The following is a 7,670-nucleotide window of genomic DNA, read 5'->3' as shown; positions in this document are numbered from 1 at the left end:
AATGTGGCACTTGGCATTGGGTTATCAGTAGAACCAGCCATTTGTTATAAGCAGTTAAAAATTCGTGATCTACACTGTAAAAGAAAGAAAAACAAGAACGAAATAAGCAACTCATCGAGGTGATTTAAGTCTATTTAAAATTCATTTTAACATGTAGACTCAATGCACTTGCATAATTGATCTCCCTCAAGAATGATACAAGTGATCCCAAGACTCAATTTCTGTAAATTGATAAGCCAACTGTTTAGCTAATTCTTCCGGAAGAACTCTTGGTCGATAGATTTCCGTAAATCCTATCTATAGTCCACCATAGTCACAGGATCGTACAAGTGACCATAGTGTTGAGATAAAATAGGTCAATCGGTTCCAACTTACCCGACGTAGAAGGGGTCATATTATGCCTACCGACGAAGAAGGGACTCATTGGAGTTTGACCTATAAAGACCGTTCTCAATTTTTGTTTATACGAGGAAGATCCCATCAACTGAATTATAATTCATATTAAGTGAACGAATAACTAGCGTCTGCGTGAATGAATTAAATTTGGGTGATGGCTTAAAAATCGTGTGACATGAGAATGTCAATGAAAACTAACTCGCAACCTCTATATGTGTCAGTTTTCATGCAATAATTAGGTGGTTTGGTTTTTAGGCGGAATATGATGCATATTATCGTTACGAAAAATAAATAAATGAATGCAATACGTAAAAATAAATTCCTAGTGTGGCCTATCCTAATAAAAAGAACATAAAACAACTTTGGAATCCACCGTTGGACCCGAGAAGCTTGTCTTGATGTTCCATCTTGATCCAAGTAGCGGGAGTGAGCATCCGGTCTCCGTCTTTAGTCTTCTCAAAATTACAATTAAAATTTACAAATATAAACCTATTTACATTCTAAATAAAAACTGTAATTGAAAGAAATAAAAATGGAGATACGAGATCTCAAAATACAACCAAGACCGTGTTCCATCATTACGGTAACACGTTCTACTAAGGCCACACTAAGTTACAACCGTTTGCAAAAATAAATAAATACGTAATTAAAATCATTCAAATTAAACAAGAACGATAAATTAAAATGCATCAACTAAAATTTAAATTTATTCGTGACATAATTCCGTAATTATGTTAAATTTATCCAAACCACCAAAGATAATTAAAATTATGTGACAAAACCGCTTCATCAACTTAATTTTAATTCGTGATAATCCGTTACTTTAAATCGTTTTAAAGTAACTTAATTTTACGTGGGTGAACCGTTTCACTATCAAGCGAGAGCATAAAAACCGTTTTATGCATTAAAAAGGGCCGAAAAAAAACAGAAAAAATTTTTTTTTCTTCTGTACTGCTGTACGTGAACAGTACCAGTACCACAAAAAATTTTTTTTTTTTTTTTTTAAATGCTGTAAAAACCGAGAGCATCAAAAAAAGCCCAAAAAAAAAATTTATACGGCTCAAAATCGTGAGCAACAAAAGATCAAAACAAAACGGTTTGATAAAACACAATTGCAATTTTAATCTAATCCGTATAGAAACAAACTACAATTGTAACATCTTCAACATATAGCAATAATTATCGGTTAAAATTGCTACATGTGAAGAACGATTGAAAACAAGAGATCGAACGATCTAACAAAATTGTGTGGCACGCATAACGATGCAAAAACAAAACAGGCCGTGAACATCAAGCACGGTTTTCAAAATTTCGAGATAAAAATTTGCCACACGAAATTTGATGCAATCATTTTGATAGATCTTCTATATATCGCAATGAATATCGATTACAATGCAATATGCAAAGATCAAAATGAAAACAAGACAATCATCACCGTGTAAACTAGACACGGTTTCCAACACACAAAAAAACGCAGCATATGAAAAATGCCGAGACAAAAAAAATTTTGTGCCGAAAAAAAAATTTCAGCCGCACCAATTTTTAAACAAAAAATCATCGATTCAAAAATCGTTTAATGAAAATCACATAGAAACGAAAAACATAATGAAACGACAAAGATTAGAAATAACCTTCGGTCCTAGTGCAAAATGGCAATGAGAGATCAAGGTAGATCTCCTCCTAAATGTTGCACCCAATATTGTCCGAGAAATGCCCTTGTGCTAGAGAGAATCCCCTAATTGCCTTGCAATATCGAGGGGATTGTTTTGTGAGTTTGTGTTGGATGAGAGATCCGAATTTCGGGAGGCACAATTCCCAAAACCCTAAAAATTTTTAGCAAATGAATTAGGTCTCAAGTGAAGGAGAGAGCTCTCCTTTTGTCTCACCTAATTCGGCCAAAACCGAGTGGACAAGGGGGAAATGGGCTTCCATTTTCTCCTTATTTTTAACTCGTGGTCCGAGGCTAAAATGTATACAACGCGGTGTTTATTATAGACTGTCATCGGTTATCGGATATTAAATCATCAACTAATAACACGGTTTAGTTGAATTATTAATACATGTCCGACAAAGACAATATTGTATAATTATATTTAATATACATTTAATTAAATATAAAACGCTTATATTCAATTTTACGAATTAACCGCTTAATTCGTCTTAGCCATTTTTATTTAATCCGTATTAAATAAAATATCTCAACATCACATATTGACTAATTATTGGTCAAATAACTCGGACTAACTGGTTAGTCAAAATTGGCGTCTACATGACTGTATTTTCATACCGTCACATCTCTCAAACGTATCCTATAGGTGTGACTTTTAGGGACCAGTTGATCACCGCCATCTGTATGACAATAACGTCAAACTTATCTAGCAAGCCAACCGTTATTGATAAACGTGGACCAACCGATAATAATACAAAAGTATACCCTTTGATCCTTTTAGAGATTTATAAGTCCTTGCACTAACTGTTAAGGACACCAGCCCCAACAAGCTCCCACTTGTCCGTACAAGTGTATGTGCAATGACGTTATCCGCACTAACTGGAGGACACAGCTCCAACACTAGCTCCATAAGTTTGAGCACATGAGGGCTAACCTTTTGGCCCTCTTTGAAGTCGAGATCAAAGAATGCCGCGGCCGCCTCATATTGGACGATCCGCGGAGTTTGTGAAAACATTGTCACAAGCTTGGAGTAAATCTCATTAGCGGTGCCCATTTTAAAGGCTCTCCTTTGGAGATCCGCCTCCATCGCAAATATCAACACGTTTTTCATTGCGGCGGACTCCTTATGGTAAGCCTCATATGCTTCCCTAGTGGCGGCGGTCGACCTAGTAGTAGGTTCGGGTGGAGAGTCCTCGGTAAGGTAACGAAGCTTGTCGTCACCTTGGGCGGCTAATTTGAGTTGGGCATCCCAATCGGAGAAATTTGACCCATTCTTTTCAGTATTACATCGGTCCATGAAGGATCGGAGCCATGATGAATTAGCGAGAGGCGTGGCGTTTGGGTTTGGTGTAGCCATTTGTTATGAGAAAAAGAAGTGGTCTACAAAACAAAATAGAAGGAGTAAAACATATGTCGTTTTAAAATAATACTTGTAAAAAGATTTAAACAAATTTTATTACATTTTTCTAGTGACCTCTACCCAACTAGATAAATGATTCCAAGACTCAAATTCATATCAACTTAGGCACGGGATAGACGATGAAACCCTTATCCATATAACTCGGTGGATTAACGCTTAATCGATTCTACTTTTAGAACTCTTGGTCGATAAATTTACTCTATGTTTATCTATAGCCCGGAACACATGCGACTACGGTCACGAATACTTTCGTTGAGGTCAATCCAAATTTCGAATAAATGTGTCCATGATCCAAATTCACATTAATTTGGGCACGGGATGGCCGATGAAACCCTCATCAACACGAATTCGGTGGATAGACATTTATCACCCACTTCCCCTACGTAACAAGGTTTGTACCCGGGATAGCTGAGTGCACTCCCTCACGAAATAGGTTTTCATGGTTTCTACTATTTGGTAAGGCTATGTCTCAATTATTTATTTTTAGCGAGAGGTCATGTCAATTTATTATCTATCACGTTTTAAGTGAACTAAAGCGGTGAACTACGATAATTCTAATTGACACGGTCGATAAACTCGATGAAAGATTATGCATGTTTTAGATATGGCGATTTAGCGATGCATACGACATATAAATAAAATGCAAAGCATAAAAATAAATCCTAGTATGGCCTTCCTAAAATAGAAAATCTAATTAACTATTACATATTCGGAAACCAACTCCATTGGTCCCTTGAACTTCGGTTGTGGCACGCATCTCGAGGTAACACCGTCTTTATGTATCGCCATCTTGAAGGAATCCGTCTTTGGGAACTCCGAAATACATAAAATTACATAACAAATTACATAATTTCCTATTATACATTTGTAACTAAAATAAAATAAATCTATTAAATTACAAAACGGTGATACGAGATCACAATAAATTACAACCGAATCGATATTCCCATACATTTCGGGTAATACCAATTAAAAACTAAGGCCATACTAAGTAAAAATTACATAATTCAAAATTACATAAATAAAATTATGACAATCATAAAGAAAATGCAGCATTATAATATGTATGAACATGCCCAATTTTATGCTAAATCGCCTTTAAATAGCCAATATCGTATATTACTCGGTTTTTACGGATTTGCGTGATTCAATATTTTATAATCACAAAAATTACATAAATTCATATTTACGCATAAGTTAATTACCCTAACCTCTTAGGACTCAAAATTTAGTCTTCACTAATTATTTGACCATAATTAACTCATATTTCTAAAATTTGTTCATTAATGGACTTAAAATTACAAAAAATAAGCTATAAACTTCAAATAAATCACAAAATTTCAAATAAATTTGAAATTTGAAATTTAAACTCATGAACATTCTGGAAAAATACCATGACACTCATAATGTTCAAAAACTTAGGTTAAAATTTTCGAAATTTATCCGGAAAAACAATGTTGCGGTTCATTGGTTTTAACAAAATAATCATAAAAACATGAGAAAAATTATATTCATCAACTTTTCAATTTTAGATCTGAAAAAGATAATAAAATGCAACATGTGATGTTTTTCCTTAGTCATAGAGTATGTTTTATAAATATTTCACTAATTAAGTCACTATTTATGCTATTTTTTTTTCAAAAAATCATAAATCATGAAAAAAGACTTCAATATAGCCTATTATTTTACACACATCTTGTAAAATAGCATGTGACAACATACTAAATTTCTATAACCAGATTCGAAATTTATCTCATATTAACCTATTTTTCATCTAAATCCGATTTTAATAATGACAAATCCATTTTTCGAGTATAAGAAGTCCAAAAAATATGAAAATTTCCAGGTCATCTCAAAATAATATATGTGACAACATATCCAAAAATCACTAAAAAATTCGAAGTTTAGCTCATTTTAGTCCGAAAATGACATTTTATTCATAAAATCATATTTTTAATGCCATTATTATATAATATGAAATATAAAAATCCATAAATTAACCAAAATATCCTAAAAATATTTTAGGACCAGAAATTTTAACATGCATAATGATTTTCGTGATATATCATAATAACACAAATTTAACAAGTTTTATATGTTAATCGTATAACTCGGAAAAACTTTTAACCGATTTGCATGCAAACAACCGTGGCTCTTGATACCGATTGAAGGAAAAGTAGATCTATATACTTAACATATTCATATATTTTTTATGATAATTTAATCATAAAATTAATTGGTGATTTTATGCATGCAAACTATAAACAATATAAAAAAGAAATCTTTATCTTACATTGGAATTTCGGTTTATTAGGGCACAAGAGAGATCTCCTTCTCTCTTGTTCTTGTGCTTTCCTCAATGGATGAACAAAGATCCAAGTATAGGATCTCTCCCAAAGTTTAATACCCAAAGCACACTCTTAATAAAATTAATATTGTGAATACTAGTACAATATTAATTTAGCATAAAATGACCCAAAATAAATTTGGTTTTGGTCTCCTAAAAACCGGTTTAAGAGAGGAAGAAAAGGAAGTTTTTATCTTTCTAAAAAATATTAATTTTTGATGAATGAATGAATTTTCTAATGCACTAAACTATAATGTAGTGCAAGTGATAAAATATAAGGCAAAACCCTTGGTTTGGCTCCTATGAAAAACCGGCTAAGGGAAGAGGAGGGAAGAAGAGTGAGCCAATGCATGCAAGAGTTTGTCTTCACAATGACAACTAGTTTGCATGGCTAGTTTAGTAGGTAAATCATTATGTTTACCACTAACATAATAAACCTAATATTTCTCCTAATCCTCCCATTATTTCGGTTTACATATGTAAAATGGAATCCATTTTATTTTTGTCAATTTGTCAATATGTCACATGTCACATGTCACATAAAATCGTTATGTATTTTTAACATATTAAAAAATCAACGTATTAATATAAATACGTCATATACAAAAATCGACTTAGTAATTCGCAATTACTTGTACCAAAATATTTTACCAATTATAAATCACAATAACTTGTATTTATAAAAATTCATTCAATTTCAATTGTTTCCTTAAACAATAATTTCATCTGAGTAATGAAACAATTCGATCACTCAGACCGTATCTCATTTAATCAAATTTCAATTAGACACGTAAATATTACTTCCAAAATCGTCCGTCAATTTTAAATAATTTAATTGACTCGTAACGTTATACGATCAATTAAATGATCAATTAAGAGAGTTGCCCTTTAGGTATGACCTAGGGGATCAACTGATCACCACCGTCGCACGACAGTAATGTCAAACTCTAGTCAGCCAATCATTACCGATATGTGTGGACCAGTTGATAGTAAAATATTACTTCCCAATTGTATTCTTTATAATGAGACTTAACCTTGTGATCATCATGATCAACAGTTGTGATCGCATTATTGTCGGAGGACACATATTCCAACAATTATATCTATCTGCTAATCTAAGTCTGTCTGGTAACAAATGGGGTTTTAAATTGATTTCTAAACTAAAAGTGGTTAAGGCAAGAGAATCAGAGAAAAGAGCAGTAAAAGCAAGTATGAGCAAAGTATATAATCAAATAAAGAGAAGAATGCTAGGAATTCGGTTCACCATGGCAGGTTACTAACTCAGTCATAAATAGTTCAGACGATCTAATGCGAGAAGTGTAAGGGAAAGGTCCTTCTGGTCCGCTATCCACTCTACAATACAACTAACTTAACTTTCGTCCTCATTAGGGTAGTCTAATGTTCATAACAGGTCTGTTCATTACAATCTTCCGAACTAGGACTGGATTTAACCAATTTAACGGGTTTAGAAGCGTGCACTCAACTAAACGATTACAGTTATTTTGTTAATGAATCAGTTCTCACAATTAATCATCTGGCTTATTCACAACATCGTCAACTCACTACCATGGCTCCCCTAATCCTAACATAAGGGAACTTAGCTACTCATGCTATTAAGGGCATAAACAACAACAACATTGAATATACTAAAGAAAGGCATGATAGATGAATAATAAAGATGAAGCATAAATTACTAAAAATATAAATAAAACAAAGATGAGAGAACAAGGATTAAGAGCAAACAAAAGAATTAAATTAAGATTAAAGAGTAGAGAAGGGCTACAAAGTTTAGATCTGGAATAAAGAGGCAAAAGGTAGCAAAGAAGAAGTTCCAGCAG

Source organism: Silene latifolia, chromosome Y, assembly GCF_048544455.1.
Source record: "Silene latifolia isolate original U9 population chromosome Y, ASM4854445v1, whole genome shotgun sequence".
Lineage (NCBI taxonomy): Eukaryota > Viridiplantae > Streptophyta > Magnoliopsida > Caryophyllales > Caryophyllaceae > Silene > Silene latifolia.
Note: the sequence above shows the minus strand (reverse complement) of the source record.